The sequence below is a fragment of the Papio anubis genome, chromosome 1 (genome assembly GCF_008728515.1).
Source record: "Papio anubis isolate 15944 chromosome 1, Panubis1.0, whole genome shotgun sequence".
Taxonomy (NCBI): domain Eukaryota; kingdom Metazoa; phylum Chordata; class Mammalia; order Primates; family Cercopithecidae; genus Papio; species Papio anubis.
Genome location: NC_044976.1, coordinates 138,928,064 through 138,943,887, shown reverse-complemented (window position 1 = coordinate 138,943,887; position 15,824 = coordinate 138,928,064). Strand labels below are relative to the sequence as shown.

At 39.9% G+C, this 15,824-nt stretch overlaps 1 protein-coding gene across 5 annotated transcripts in view; it reads left to right on the top strand.

Annotated features, from left to right (window-relative positions):
- Positions 1–351: 351 nt before the first annotated feature.
- Positions 352–15,824, top strand: part of DISP1 (dispatched RND transporter family member 1) — a 199,228-nt gene continuing 183,755 nt past the window's right edge. Inside the window, exons 1-2 of one of the 5 annotated variants that reach the window (XM_009186787.4) lie at positions 352–897; positions 10,016–10,077. The gene's annotated coding sequence lies outside the window, so the exon portion shown is untranslated. Of the gene's footprint in view, positions 991–9,987; positions 10,078–15,824 lie in introns of all 5 variants that reach the window. The other 4 variants (XM_009186789.4, XM_009186782.4, XM_021926935.2 and 1 more) reach the window with 4 other exon arrangements.

Sequence of the window (15,824 nt, the reverse complement as noted above, 5' to 3'; positions counted from 1 at the left end):
TGCTTAACTCCTGGCCAGCTACCGGTACAAGCCAAGCTCTCATTCCATACCATTCTTCTCCTCTGTATGCCCTTCTCCACCTTGACTGTCCTTCAACTCTTATTCATCATTTATTTCAGTCTCAATTGAAGAGTCGTTATTTCTAGAAAGCCTTCTCTGCCCAGCTCCCTACGTTGCACCGTTCCCTACTGCACCACCAGAGTGCCTCTAACACTTGAGGGTTTCATTGCTTATATATTTGTGTTTCTGTGCATAAGCTTCCCCAGGGAGCCGCCGCTGTTTATTCTATAGCTAGTTTTATTTATTTATTTATTCTATAGCTAGTTTTATTCTATAGCTAGATTTATTCTATAGCTAGTTCCTCGCCCTGAGTGTAAGCTCCACCAGAGCTGGGGCTGTCCTCTGTTCACTCTATCCCCAGTCCCTACAGCAGTGGCTGGTTGTTCACAGGCCATATACAGCAGGTGATAATAACGTGAATTATCGCACTGTCTTGCGGAGTGATTTACTTCTGTTTTTACTTATATCAACTTTTAACTAGATTGTGAGGACAGAGGTCAGTGTCTGAGTCATCTTGTGCCTCACTGGGCTTGAGCAGAATAGACGCCTGGTCAAGCATTTGCACACTGGTCGATGGATACACTAGAAAGAGCAGGAGCGCGAAAGGGAATTTTTTTGGCGCCTGCCTCGCCCTTTCAAGCCAAGCTCCCCCGCTCTCTGCCCCTTGCCCGCCGCCCGCCGCCTGCCGCCAGCAATCCCTCTCCCGCGGAGCAGTAGTCAAGCGAGGCCAGCCGGCCGGGAGCGGGCGGGGGGCGGGACTTCCGGTCCCGCTCGCGACGCGGACCGCGCCAGGCGGAAGCCCGGCTCCGGGCCAGGATCTGAGAGCCCGGACTGGAGGTGAGTTCGCAGCCGGAGCGTTGCAGGCACTTGTTTCCTCAGTGGATGCTTTTCGGCGTGCCGCCGCCCGGCGCCGCGGGACTGGGAGACCGGGTAGGGACGGGAGAGGCGGCACCTCCCGCGCGTGTGGAGGGAGAGCCGGGACCCGAGGCGTGCGAGAAGGGCCAGGACTGAGAACGGGGAACCAGGAGAGCCCTAAGGGCAGCCGTGAGGGGCTGGGGAGGGAGGCACCGGGGACCCTGAGGCCAAAGAGGCCCTGAGACTGGAGGTTGAGGATGACATGGGGCAGAGATGCATCCCGGAGGAAAGTAGTCATTCGTGGGGGCGTGTCCCGGGTCCTGGCGGATTGTCTGCGAGGGTGGCATGAGATGGCAAAGGTTGGCTTCTAGGGAGAGGTTAGAGAGGAGGGAGTCAGTCCTTCTCTGCGGGTCGTAGATGAGAAGGGCGTCTTGACCTTACGAACCAGAAAGATGACCAGCCACCTATTGGATGCTGAACTCCTACTGCTTCATTTGCAATTCATGCACTTTTTAAAAAGAAATCTATCCCGCTCCGCGCGTGTGGATTTCGGGAAAATATTGTATATTCCTAGGGACCGCTTGAACTCTTGCTTCACCCACATTCTGCGTTTCTTTGTCAAACTGATAGTAGTTAAAAGTTCTCTTCACCCAAGGAAGCCAACCAAAGTTTTCCTTTTGAACTCCTCTCTACCCTGCAGAGTTTAGCTTGTCTTATTTCCTTTGTCATGCGATGAACTAAATGCTTTTAGAATTATGGTGATAATCACATGGAAAGCCAGTGCTGTCAATGTTTGCAGTTGCAGCTCATTGTTTTTCTGCCCAACTTTCTAACACATTTTTTCTAAAAGCTATTTTGTTGGGTTTAGTCTTTTAGTTTAACCAGTAAAGGCAATTTTACATCAGGGTGCAGCAAATTACTAGCAGTTCTTAAGATATTACTGTTCCTTTTTATTTCTGCTATAAGGAGAATATATATATATATAAAATATTTGCCATTATCAGTGTTTTTAAAAAATATTGATAACCCAAGATCTGTTGTTACACACACATTAGCACATTTAGTTTTCCCAGTGGCCAGTGTTTCGTATGTGGGCTCATTATTATTACCAAAGGTAATTATTTAGTTGTTATTTACCTTGTATTTATGTTTTATTGGATGTGATTAATATGTGCTTCCTAATCTACATAATATGGTATCTCACTCAGTGTAATTAGAAAGGAGTAGATGGTAGTTGAATTGGATTTTGTCACAAAGTGGGAAGAATCATAACACTGTCATTGGTGAAGGGTGAGAGTTGATGATTGCTTTGCGTGTTTCGGGTGTTTCATATTTCAAATGTTAGACGTTTTTGTTTTAAAAATTACTGTATTATTACAGGTAACTTTTAGATCTGATTTGGTGGTCTGACTTGAACTAATTCAGGAAAACTAGAACATTTTATATTTATTGGTACTGCGATGTCTTGCTAGCTTGTAAATTCTTGATGGCCTTGAATATCTATGCTTGAGTGATAATGTCCTTATGTTTAGGAGGACTGCTGATATTTACAAGTGTAAAGCAAGGCCTAAACATAAACAGTGCCTTGATATGTAAATGAGCATATTGAATAAGTTTTCAAATTACAAAATGAAGAGATAACACTGATCTCTAAAGTAATTGAATTAACTGTCATGTTAATTTCTGTGTATGTCTCAATTTAATCTTATTTCTTTAAGTAGACAATATTGTTTATCTGATAAGGCTTGATTTTATTTTTCTTCCGCCTTTTCCCACGGTTTTTGAGAAATAAAGCACTTGAGAAAGCATGCAAGTCTTTAGACATTAGTTCATGGTTGGAGGAAGTGCTCGTTGTTGAAACACAAGAACACTTGCCCTCTTGGGCAAGTTGGGCTAGCTATATATATGAATGGTATGTTGAGGTTTGATTGCCCCGTATTCTGGAAAATCTTTGGAATTGTATTCTTTCTTCTAATTGTTTAGTAAATTTAGCTTTCTATCTAGGTAAATTATTTTTGTTATTTCATAGGATTTAGATGTATTTTACAGTTTAACCAATAATGGCAGTTTTCAATTAAGTACAGTGAACTGCTGGCTATTTTATAGATTCACTATTTCTTTTTATTTCCGAAATATGTACAGTGTCTGTATTGGAAGAACTATCAAAATAGGTATAACCAAAACACTGTCTTCATATATACATACATTTGTCTTCCTTAATCTTTAGTTTGTAAAATATGAAGTAATGTGCTAAGTTGAGCTCGTTGGTTCTATGCTCTTTGGTTATCAGTTTTCTTATATAGTACGTTCTCAATTATCTGCATACCCTAGTTAGAAAGCCATTTCCCGCCACTTGATAGAATCAAGAATATTTGTTACAACGGGGAAGTACAGTTTTTGGACGAGGAGCTACCAAAGAGTGCTGATCTGCTAACTTATGGTCCAGCTGCTGCACTGCCTCTGATGAAACGTGTGGCCCTTAATGAGGTTAACTCACACAGGGTTGACTGCTTTTAGTATCACTTTCTGTCCTTTTCTTCTGGTGAGTTAGGCCTTTTCTCCGATAGTGACCAAGATGACTTGGGTCTCAGAGTGATTCAAAAGGGGATGAGTCACTGCAGTCCTGTTAGTAGGGCCCTGTCCATTCTGCTGAATGTGATCCCATAAATCTTGGCACATTTTCTGGCCTCTAGGCATGTAGTTATGACTGTGAACCTCTTGTTTAGGTTGTTGTTTTAAAAATACTTTTAACACTAAATCATAATTTGTTGGATTATGTAAGTAGACTCAGTTTTGCTTTGAGTGAGGCATCACATGACACTATAGATGAACTTTTCTATTAAAGTGATAGGCTGTAACTCACAATGGCAACTATTATAGAAAACACACTGATTGCCCTTAACCTTTGTTGTTATTATTAGTTTTGTTTTTAATTTTGAGAGCCTAAAGAATAGAAGAACTATTGGATAAATGATTTGCATGGGGGGTGGGGGAAGTTGACCACTACCAGTGACATACTTGGGGTCTTGATGGTGGGAGCTGTCTGCTATAGTTGGAAAGAGTATTTTAGCACTGAGGTTTAGAATTGCCAGCTCCTGGTGACAATATAGCAGAAAGACTTTTAGTTGGTTTTATTACGGTTTTTAAATACCACACAGATGATGCACTCCTTGGTTACCTGCAGGTGGCTGGGAGGGGAATCCCTCCCACCTCTTGTGTGAATGACCTGGTGGAGCCTCTTGAAGCAAAATAGTACCAGTTTGATTTTCACTGTGTTAGTGTATCATTATGGTTCTCTGGAGAAACAGACCATTATCACATATATATGTGTATTTGTTAAAGAGATTTATTTTAAGAAATTGGCTCATGCAATTGTGGGTGTTGGCAAGTACAAAATTTGTAGGTCAGACCAGCAGGCTGGAAATTCAGGCAGGAGTTGATTCTGTAGTTTTGAGGCAGATATCTTTCTTCTTTGGGAAACCTCAGGTTTTGCTCTTAAGGCCTTCAGCTGAGTAGATGAGTCCTACCGACATTATGGAAGGTAATCTCCTTTACTTAAAGTCAACTGATTGTAGACATTAACTACATCTACAAAATATGTTTATAGCAACACCTAAATTGGTGTTTGATTAAATAGCTGGGTGCTATAACCTAACCATGTTGACACATAAGGCTAACCATGACAGCATTTAAAATACTTTTGGTGTATTAAACTAATATGGGCATATAAAATATTGCATAGTCAATAGGAGAATATTGATACGGTTTGGCTCTGTGTCCCCACCCAAATCTCATGTCGAACTGTAATTCTCAGTGTTGGAGGTGGAGTCTGGTGGTAGGTGATTGGATCATGGGGGTGGTTTCTAATGGTTTAGCACTGTCCCTCTAGTGCTGTCTCATGGTAGAGTTCTCACAAGATCTGGTTGTTTAAAAGTGTGTAGCATCTCCCCCTGTGCTGGTCCTTTCTCCTGCTCCACCCATGTAGGACACACAGGTTTTCTCTTTGCCTTCTGCCATGATTGTAAGGTTCCTGAGGCTTCCCCAGCCATGCTTCCTGTACAGCCTGTGGAATCGTGAGCCAATTAAACCTCTTTTCTTTTTAAATTATCCATTCAGGTAATTCTTTATAGCTGTGTAAGACTGGACTAATAAAAGTATCGAAATTCATAGCCCAGTTACTTTTTAAGGGATTTAAAAGCAGTGAAAACCTGGGTTTTCATCATGCCAAAGAATGGAAAATGGACAATTTAATGGCCCCTCCACTCTCTGACATTTAAAAGTTACTCTCTTTTTGTGGTTTTAATATGTTATATATACATATATATATATATACACACACACACACACACATGCATCTGTGTGTTTTTTTTTTTTTTTTTTGAGACAGTGTCTCGCTGTGTTGCCTAAGCTGGAGTGCAACGGCACAATCTCGGCTCACTGCAACCTCGGCCTCCTGGGTTCAAACAATTCTTCTGCCTCAGCCTCCCGGAGTAGCTGAGATTACAGGTACTGGCTACCATGCCTGACTAATTTTTGTGTTTTTAGCAGGGACGGGGTTTCACCCTGTTGGCCCGGCTGGTCTTGAACTCTTGACCTCAAGTGATCCACCTGTCTCAGCCTCCCAAAGTGCAGGGATTACAGGTGTGAGCCACCGCGCCCAGCTAATACGTTGTATATATATTTTTACTTTAAGGTGTTTAAAAACATTTTTAAATTTTGTAACTATTTTTTTTTTAAAGTTTATGCTCTTGCTAATCTTTCTGCTTAAATATTTAGATCTGGGAATTAGTTTTGTGCTTATTTAGCCTGATTCCTCTCATTTATGTTCACCAAAAGGGTCCCAGAAAGATGATTTACCCAGGTACCATACCTAGTAAAAGAACCAGAATTTGAGGCCAGATCTCTTTGTTTCCAATCCAGTGCCCTTTCTGTTACAAAAGTAGTTATAGTTAAGTGAAGCTAATCAAGGGCAAATTTTCTGTAAGGAGGGTGATTTTCAGTCTCTATTTAAGGGAGTATGAATTGATTGTTATGAGAATGGAGGTGATAGTCGGGCTATTCAGTTATATTAGGGGAAGGAAGAGCAGAGAGTAGATACATCATAAAATATCTGAGTAGACTACATAACTCCTTGGGGCACATAGTGAAGTGTGATACCCATGGGGCTTGAAGGGATTTGCAAGCTAGCCATTGGGTGATTCACAAGGAGTATTTGAAAAGACCTTAAGGATAGGGAACACATGGACCAAGAGAAGTTACTGAGAGGACTTCCTTTCTGGAGGCAGTTAAAGATAGGAAAGCATGGTGCTTTTGGAACCCAAGTACTTGGAAACCCTCCAGAAGAGAATTTTAAGGACTCCTTGGGGTATAGAACATTATAGGACATAAATGGATATTCTAGAAGCTTGCCAGGTTTCAGGCATTAATTTGAGCTGAATTATGGTAATAATAATAATTGTCATTTGTTGCTCACTTGCAATCTCAGCACAGTTAAAAGAGACCTTAGGCAAGTTACTGAACTTTATGCTTTACTTGCAAAATATGCATAGTAATACCTACTGTACATAGTCATTATAGGAAATACAAGATAATGTATATAATGTGCTTAGCATAATGCCTGCCACATAGTACTCAAGAAATTGTAGCATTTATTTTACATGGCAGCTGGCTGAGGGTGTTATTAGAAAATATCACTAAAATGAGATCCCTTTTTCCTCCTACAGCTGTATGTTACTCCCACAGGTCTTTTTTATTTTTATTTTTTAAAATTTATTTTATTTTTTTGTGACTTCAGAAATATGCTTATCCATCCCACGGGTCTTTGGCATGCTTTTGCCTTCAAGTTTATAATTTCTAAGCAGGTGCGTGTGTCTGGCCATATGTAGAGTACTTCTCTACCTCTGTGATCAGCAGGGCTGTTGTTTTTGAATGAACAATGCACCTTTTGGCTGTATTTCATTGCAGGTTCCATCTCTTCAAACTGAAATGATGTTCTTAACTACAGTGCTATCTCCAATTAATTTTATTACTCTTCTTGCCTTTTTTTTTTTTTTTTTTTTTGCTTTGGAATGTAACTATTCAGATGGGGTTGGGAAGAGGAGTGGAAAGCACAAGCATTTGAAGTAACATTTTTCTTTAAAGGGTTCTTCCCTTCAGGTTTTGAGTAAACAACTATTTGAATAAAAATAAACTATTTTGACAGATGCCAGCTCCAAAGATAATTGGTTAAAAAAGACATTTTCTGGGATGATGCATCGTAAGATATGAAAGCACTTAAGGATTTGATATGGTTTGGCTCTGTGTCTCCATTCAAATCTCATCTCGAATTGTAATCCCCATGTATTAAGAGAGGGACCTGGTAGAAGGTGATTGAATCATGGGAGTGGTTTCCCCTATGGTGTTCTCGTGATAGTGAAGTTCTCATGAGATCTGATGGTTTAAAAGTGGCAGTTTTTGGCCAGGTGCAGTGGCTCATGCCTGTAATCACAGCACTTTGGGAGGCTGAGGTGGGCGGATCACTTGAGGTCAGGAGTTCAAGACCAGCCTGGCCAACAGCCTGACTCTGTCTCTGCTAAAAATAATACAAATATTAGCCAGGTGTGGTGGCGGGCACCTGTAATCCCAGCTACTCAGGAGGCTGAAGCAGGAGAATTGCCTTGAACCTGGGAGGTGGAGCCTGCAGTGAGCCAAGCTTGTGCCACTGCACTCCAGCCTGGGTGACAGAGACTCCATCTCAAAAAAAAAGGAAAAAAAAAAAAAGAAAAAAAAAAAGTGACAGTTTTCCCTGAGCACTCCCTCTTTTCTGCCACCATGTCACCATGTAAAACATGCCTTGGTTCCCCTTCACCTTCTACCATGATTATAAGTTTCCTGGGGTCTCCCCTGCCATGCAGAACTGTGAGTCAATTAAACCTCTTGTTTACTCTTGTTTATAAATCACCCAGTCTCAGGTAGTATCTTTATAGCAGTGTGAAAATGGACTATACAGGATTGAATGACATATTTGGGCTCAAGATCCAGTAGTGAGATTACTAGGTAGGAGGCATAGAGTATCTGCCTTAACTTTGTAGTGTAATTCTTTCTGAACCAGACCTGGAAACCATTTCACTTGCGTTCAGAAGGTTGGTAGAATTTGCATTTGAATCAGAGTGACTTGGTATGTTTAGCTGTCATTCTCAGGAGCCTTTGCAGTGCTTGAAGATTTATTTATTAGGATTTATTTATTAGCCTTTGCAGTTCTTTCTGGAACCCTTCAAGCTTGACAAGAACCTCTCTATATCATTTTGTATGCTAGGTTTTAAATTTAAGTTGAGAAATTTATGTATTTCTACATTTATAAGCAGAAAGAGTTTAGCAAAGCTTGACAGAGGCTTTTGAGGGAAGAAGTAAGTTTGCATGTTTTTCCTGTAATTCCAACTGTTTTTTAAAGATGTAATTAAATAAACATTGAATTTTCAATGATAATGATTTTCATAAATGATTTAATACAATTGGATCATGAGATAGGACAGCTGCATATTTCCAGACCTCAGTGTTTCAAATTATAAGGTTTTCTGTTTCACGGTTCTACAGTTGATAAGTTTTGGTAATCTATAGCACCATTTCACTTTGAGTGAGACATGCTGGCAAATTATTGCCGCTAAAATATCAGTGAGTGGTATGTTGATCATTATATTTGTTCCATAGCCTTTGGTGCACACCTTCTTAAGTTTTTTTTTTTTTTTTTTTTTGAGACGGAGTCTTGCTCTGTAGCCCAGGCTGGAGTGCAGTGGCCGGATCTCAGCTCACTGCAAGCTCTGCCTCCCGGGTTCACGCCATTCTCCGGCCTCAGCCTCCCGAGTAGCTGGGACTACAGGCGCCCGCCACCTCGCCCGGCTAGTTTTTTGTATTTCTTAGTAGAGACGGGGTTTCACCGTGTTAGCCAGGATGGTCTCGATCTCCTGACCTCGTGATCCACCCATCTCGGCCTCCCAAAGTGCTGGGATTACAGGCTTGAGCCACCGCGCCTGGCCGGTGCACACCTTCTTAAAATCTCCTCCTTTTCTCTGCTCTGTTACTTTCTCCTTGGTTAATGATGCTTTCTCATCTCCTAAGTGTCCATGCATTAAAATCGTACATTTCTCTTTCTTGTCCCTTAACCTTCTCCCAAAGGGAATCTGCTTCTCTCCTGTTAGCTAGTCTGAATTATCTGAGTTAATTCAGAATAAATAGTGGAATGACTGATAGACCTAATTCCAAATTACATCAGGATGCAGAGAAAAGGGAACACTTATACACTGTTGGTGGGAATATAAATTAGTACAAACTCTATGGAAGACAATATGGAGATTTCTCAGCGAATTAAAAGTAGAACTACCATTTGATTCAGCAGTTCCACTACTGAGTATGTACTCAAAGGAAAATTAATCATTATATCAAAAAGATACCTGCACTCAGTATGTTTATTGCAGCACTATTGACAATAGCAAAGATACGGAATCAACCTAAACATCCACTATGGATGACTAGATAAAGAAAATGTGATGTACACACAACAAACACACACGAATACTATGCAGCTTAAAAAAGAACGCAGTCATGTCTTTTGCAGCAACATAGATGGAACTGGAGGGCATTATCTTAAGTGAAAGATATCTTAGAAAGGCATTATCTTAGAAAGTCAAATACTACATGTTCTCACTTACAAGTGCTAAATAACACATACACATGGAAGTAGAATGTGGAGTAATAGTCATTGAAGACTGGAAAAGGTGGGAGAGGGTGAGGGATGAGAAATTGCAAATGGGTACAACGTACATTCTTTGGGTGATGGTTACACAAGAGGCCAGATTTCACCATTATCCATGTAACAAAACTGCACTTGGACGCCTTAAATTTATGCAAATAAATAAAAATAAATAAGTAAAAAGCAAAAAAAAGTGTATGTATTTTGAAGTGAAGCTTGTAAAACTGAAAAGTTCTGTTCACCTAAAGAATTAGCCAAGTATTTTAATATATGTAGATTGCTTCCTTGTTTACCTTGTTGCTTCAGATTTCTTTCTTTCTTTCCTTTTTTTTTTTTTTGACTCCCAGTATCTGAGAACATATTTCTTCCCTATAGGAATTGAGAAGAGGAGGAAGAATAATGGGAGGAGACAGGACCTTTTTCAACTTGACTAATAGGTATAGCTACTTCTCATACGTTTTTTCCCTCTCCAGGTCCTCAGAATCTCATTACATTTTTTTGTTTGTTTATTTAAATACTCCCTGATGAAATATTATATGCCTCTTAGTTGCAGTTTCCCATCTCCCAACTTGTTATAAGATAAATACTTCTAATTTATATATTAAGTTACATATTAATTTATGAAACTTATTTTACCTTGTTTTTCAGAACAGTAATAAGTTTTATTGACATGATAAATTTTTTCCACCAAACAGGAAAATTCACCAGTAAATGTGTTGAAAATGCCCCTAATGAGGCCGGGCGCGGTGGCTCACGCCTGTAATCCCAGCACTTTGGGAGGCCGAGGCGGGCGGATCACAAGGTCAGGAGATCGAGACCACAGTGAAACCCCGTCTCTACTAAAAATACAAAAAATTAGCCGCGCGCGGTGGTAGGCGCCTGTAGTCCCAGCTACTCAGGAGGCTGAGGCAGGAGAATGGCGTGAACCCGGGAGGCGGAGCTTGCAGTGAGCCGAGATCGCGCCACTGCACTCCAGCCTGGGCGACAGTGCGAGACTCCATCTCAAAAAAAAAAAAAAAAAAAGAAAATGCCCCTAATGATATTGGCCTCTATTTATTGATCATATATGCCAGACACTGCACTGCAATGAGAAATGTAACTCATTTCTTACAACAACCCTTATATAAGGTAGATGTTTATATTTGACTTTTGGAGTGATTAATTTGTCTAAGCTTGTGATACCTGTGAATGGTGGAGCTTATTTTAAAGCCCTTCTGCTTTTGCTTATACACTGTTTTCTTCTACATTTCAAAAGCACCTTAAATGATTTGGTGCTGATACTTAAAGTACTTTTTAGAAAGAGTTAGCAGCATGTTGATTCTACTTTTTTTTTTGTATGTCTTCATACTCCTAAAAGTGTTTTATTTTCCTTTTGTTCCACTGTAAGCATTTGTTAAATGTAATTCATTTATTTTTTTCAAGGATGGTACCATAATTAATGTAGCATCTAGCATAGTTGAAAGTAGCAGATACTTTAAAAATATTTGCTGCATTGATTCAAAACAGTAACGAAAGGAGAGGTGGCAGTTAATGGAGGGGGGCTCTTCACATAAAAATTCGTTTCTGTTGGAATGTGAGGCTGGAACCTTTCTCATATTACAGCATGCTGCAGGGCAGGGCTAGAATCCAAGGTTTGATTAAAATCACCCAAACTCTTTTTTCTTTGCTTTACAACCCCAAGTTATTGCCAGCTGAAAAGGATAATGGAGGGTAATGATGAATGTGTTTCCATATGCCGCTGCTGCTGCAAAAAATTTTTAGACAGTTTCATTTTTTTTAAACCTAGATAAAAAGACCACTTTGAAATGAAGAGTAAATTAGTGGCCACTAAATGAGTGGTTATTAGATTGCTGCCCTAGAAGCCTGTTCAGGTGATGCTGATGGTGGTTGCTGCCAGTTAACAGTTCGGTCTCAAATAGTTTCTCCCCAGGGGTGGGGAATGTTGGTGGGGGGGGAGGTGGTGGTATAAGAATTCAAGCATTCTTCAGAGTCTTTCTTTTTCATTCCCAACTGTAGGTTTTAGACATGGGTGTTACTTTTTCAGAAACTGCCTAGATTTTCATAGGCTGTCAAGATCAAATATATTGATTTAGCCATTTCATAATATATACGTATATGAAAACATCATGTTGTATACCATAAATATATACAATTTTTATCTGTCAGTTAACAAATTTTAAAAAAGAAAGTGAAATGCAAACTAAACTTTAATAATTGTCTGCAATAGATCCTTTTTTAACTCACTGGAACCTGGGAGAACTAAGCCATTTGGAATAGCCTGTCTCTCTCTCTCTCTCTCTCTTTTTTTTTTTTTTTTTTTTTTTGAGATGGAGCCTCACTCTGTCACCCAGGCTGGAGTGCAGTGGCACGATCTCAGCTCACTGCAACCTCTGCCTCCCAGGTTCAAGCAATTCTCGTGCCTCACCCTCCTGAGTAGCTGGGATTACAGGCGCCCACCACCACACCTGGCTAATTTTTTTTTGTATATTTGGTAGAGACAGGGTTTCACCATATTGGCCAGGCTGGTCTCGAACTCCTGGCCTCAAGCAATCTGCTGGCCTTGGCCTCCCAAAGTGCTGGGATTACTGGCGTGAGCCACCACTGTGCCCAGCTGAATAGCTTGTATCTCTAATACATTGTTATCCCAGCCTCCTCACCCCCTCAGCAGTTAAACTATGTGCCGGGCAGATTGAATTGCTGTGCTTACCAAATTGTTTGTTTGTTTTTGATACTGGGTCTTGCTCTGTCACCCAGGCTGAAGTGTAGCGGTGAGATCATAGCCCACTACAGCCTTGACTTCTGGGCTGAGGCAATCTTCCTGACTTACCCTCCCAAGTATCTGGGACTATAGGTGTGCACCACCATGCATGGCTAATTTAAAAACTGTTTTGTAGAGACAGAAGTCTCCTTTCATTGCCTGCGTTGGTCTTGAACTCCTGGGCTCAAGCTGTCCTCCTGTCTTGGTCTCCCAAAGTGTTGGGATTATAGGCTTGAGCCACCATGCCCATCCTGGATTTTTCTTCTTAGTATAGTTGATTATTCCTCATGGTTGCCCCTCAAGATGACTTCAGCAGCAGTATAGTATAGTAATATTCCTTTAGTCCTTTAAGACTATAACCTGATTATTAGTAATTAGAGCTCTGGGCTCAATTGCAGATTAGTAGTGTCCTTTACACATTAATACTTTTTTTTTTTTTTTTTGGAGACAGGATCTCACTGTATCACCTGGGCTGAAGTCCAGTGGTGTGATTACAGCTCACTGAAGCCTCAACCTCTTGGGTTCAAGTGATCCTCCCGCCTCAGCCTCTTGAGTAGCTGGGACTACAGGTGTGTACCACCATGCTCAGCTATTTTTTTTGTTTTTTAACTTCTTACAGAGATGGAGTTCTACTGTGTTGCCCAGGCTGGTCTCAGACTCCTAGGTCAAACGAGCCTCCTGCCTCAGCCTCCCAAAGTGCTGGTATTATAGACATGAGCCACTGCACCTGGCCTACACTTTAAGAATTTTTTAATGATTTGTGGTTGTTTGGTATTGGCCTTTATGTTATTATATATCTGCTGAATGCTGTGTGATGGGTATTAAGATTATCCACTCCTATCAGGGAGCTACTAACTAAAATGTAATTTCTTTAACCATTGAATTTGGACAATCTGACTTCAGAGTTTTAGCTCTTAACTCTTTTACTATAAAGCTGATACCTCCCATTTTATAAATAATATAGCCCCTATTTAAGATTTCTAAGTATAACATTCCCCCATGTCATTTTCTATTAGAGTATGTGTATATATGCAAGGTTTTCCATTTCCATTCTAATAAAACTTTCATCTTTAGTTTTAGTGGTTGCCAGTTGGTTTCTTGGAAGACGTTTTCTGCCTTTAGCATTTTTATTTCAGGTAAAAGGATTGTGTCGCCTTGATGACTTCTTGGCATATATGCTCTAAAGTTAGTCTTCTGTACCGGTAGAGACAAACAGTTAAAGCATGTACAGTACTTCTTTTGGATTATGTTATAATTTGGGGGACAGATTTGCCATTTGAAGTTTGTCTTAGATACATAATTTTTATTCTGTAAATGTACAGATGGTGGAATTCTGGAAACATCCTGTGTTGAAGAGAAAAATTCCACTCAGAATTTAAAATTGGCCTTGGAGAATTATAAAAAGGGGTAGGGGCATGGATCATCCATATGTGGGTTATTGAATTAAATTTATCACTTTTTTTATTCTTAGAGTCAACTTTTATAATACTGTTACTGGGATTGCTTGACTTACTAAGCTTTTACTGGACACTTTAATTTTGGGGGTACAGTTTCTAAACTCCTGATATAATCTTCATGCAACAAGATGTTATTTTATCAAATTTTGGTATTACATGCTCATTCTTAACTTTGACAAATTTTAATAGGTGAGTTATACATCTTTAAATTTATATAATTAATAATCATTCTTTTTTATTTCTAGAACTGAGGTCAGGGGTAGTTAGCTATCTGAAAAGTAACAGCTGGGTTTTATTTTATATGCATTGTTAATCGTGGCATTTTGCTGTGGAAGGGGCATTTGCATTCAATTTAACTTAATCTTCCTTGTGAAAATCTAAACATATTTAAGCATAGTTTAGGAATAATAAACTTGAGGTACTACATATAATTTGATTTAGAAGCTTTTTAATCCTGAATAAGGAAGGAGTACATAGAAAGTCAAGGAAAAATTCTATGTAGTAGTTGTGATACTCAAGCTGAAAATAGTCTGATCCAGCAGCCTAAAATAATGACCTCCTCACTAGTTGAGCATGCTTCCGTGTCATGAAATGAACAGGACAGGAAAAGGTATCTGTGTACAATCTTTGTTTCAGGACTGTACTAGGTATAGTGTACTTGCATGTTAACTCAAATATTTGGCTAAAAAGTTTGTATTATTATTCCTCTTTTAAAGATGAGGAAACTGAAATTTTAAAAGTAGGTGACTTGTCTGTGGTTAGAAGAAATATATGTAGATTTGTGATTTATGCCCAGAATATCTGACTCCAAGACCTAAATTCTTTCTACCATATCATATACTTTCTTCTCATCTTTTGTTTGTTTTTTTCCCCCCCTTGAACTGTGTTGGAAGTTTTCTATTTCTTCTTTTCTCTATGGTTACCATAGAACTGTTAATATGCATACTTAACAAAGTCTAAATGTAAATACAATCTTTATCCTTCTCCTGAACCTCCTTCTGACAAGAACTATTTTTATGAGATATTATGATTTTGGGACTTGATCTTTCAGCCCCAGAAATAACAGCGTTTAGATTTACCCATATGCATTTACTCTTTTTTCCCCTGACCATTCCTTCATGTGTATCGATTGTAAGATTAACTGTTTTTTAATTTACCCCCCTTAGGAGCTTTATGTGAGACGGTCTTTGCTCAGGCTCTCCATTTTGTACAGGCCCTCAAGTTTTGCTGCCTATTACCCTGTTTTCTATAGCTCCTGTCCTCCATCAGGTTCGTTCCACCAGGGATATGTTGATTCCCCAAGGGAACATTGGCTTCAGCACTAACTCACCTCTCTAGACTTGTACTTTTTAAAAAATTATTTCTGCCCTTGAGCATTTCTCTTACTTTGTTGTTGGCTCTTCCATACATTAAAACAAAATTTTAAGCACTTAATACAACATTTTTAGATGTTCTCCAGCCATGGGGCTGCATTGCCAGAAATAAAAGTCCACGTTGTCATTGTGCTTCATGGGAGTATTTTGTATTGAACCTGTGGGCTGGGGGATGCGTAGAGGATTTTTTAAAATTTATTTAAAAATAAATTTCTAGGCCGGGCGCGGTGGCTCAAGCCTGTAATCCCAGCACTTTGGGAGGCCGAGACGGGTGGATCACGAGTTCAGGAGATCGAGACCATCCTGGCTAACACAGTGAAACCCCGTCTCTACTAAAATACAAAAAAAATTAGTGGCGGGCGCCTGTAGTCCCAGCTACTCGGGAGCCTGAGGCAGGAGAATGGCGTGAACCCGGGAGGCGGGGCTTGCAGTGAGCTGAGATCCGGCCACTGCACTCCAGCCTGGGCAACAGAGCCAGACTCTGTCTCAAAAAAAAAAAAATTTCTAGTAACTGATAAAACTCTTTCATTTAGAGTCATAAGAAATGAACTATTTGTTTGATGAAGAAGCAACAGATGACTTCCAAAAAGCACTTT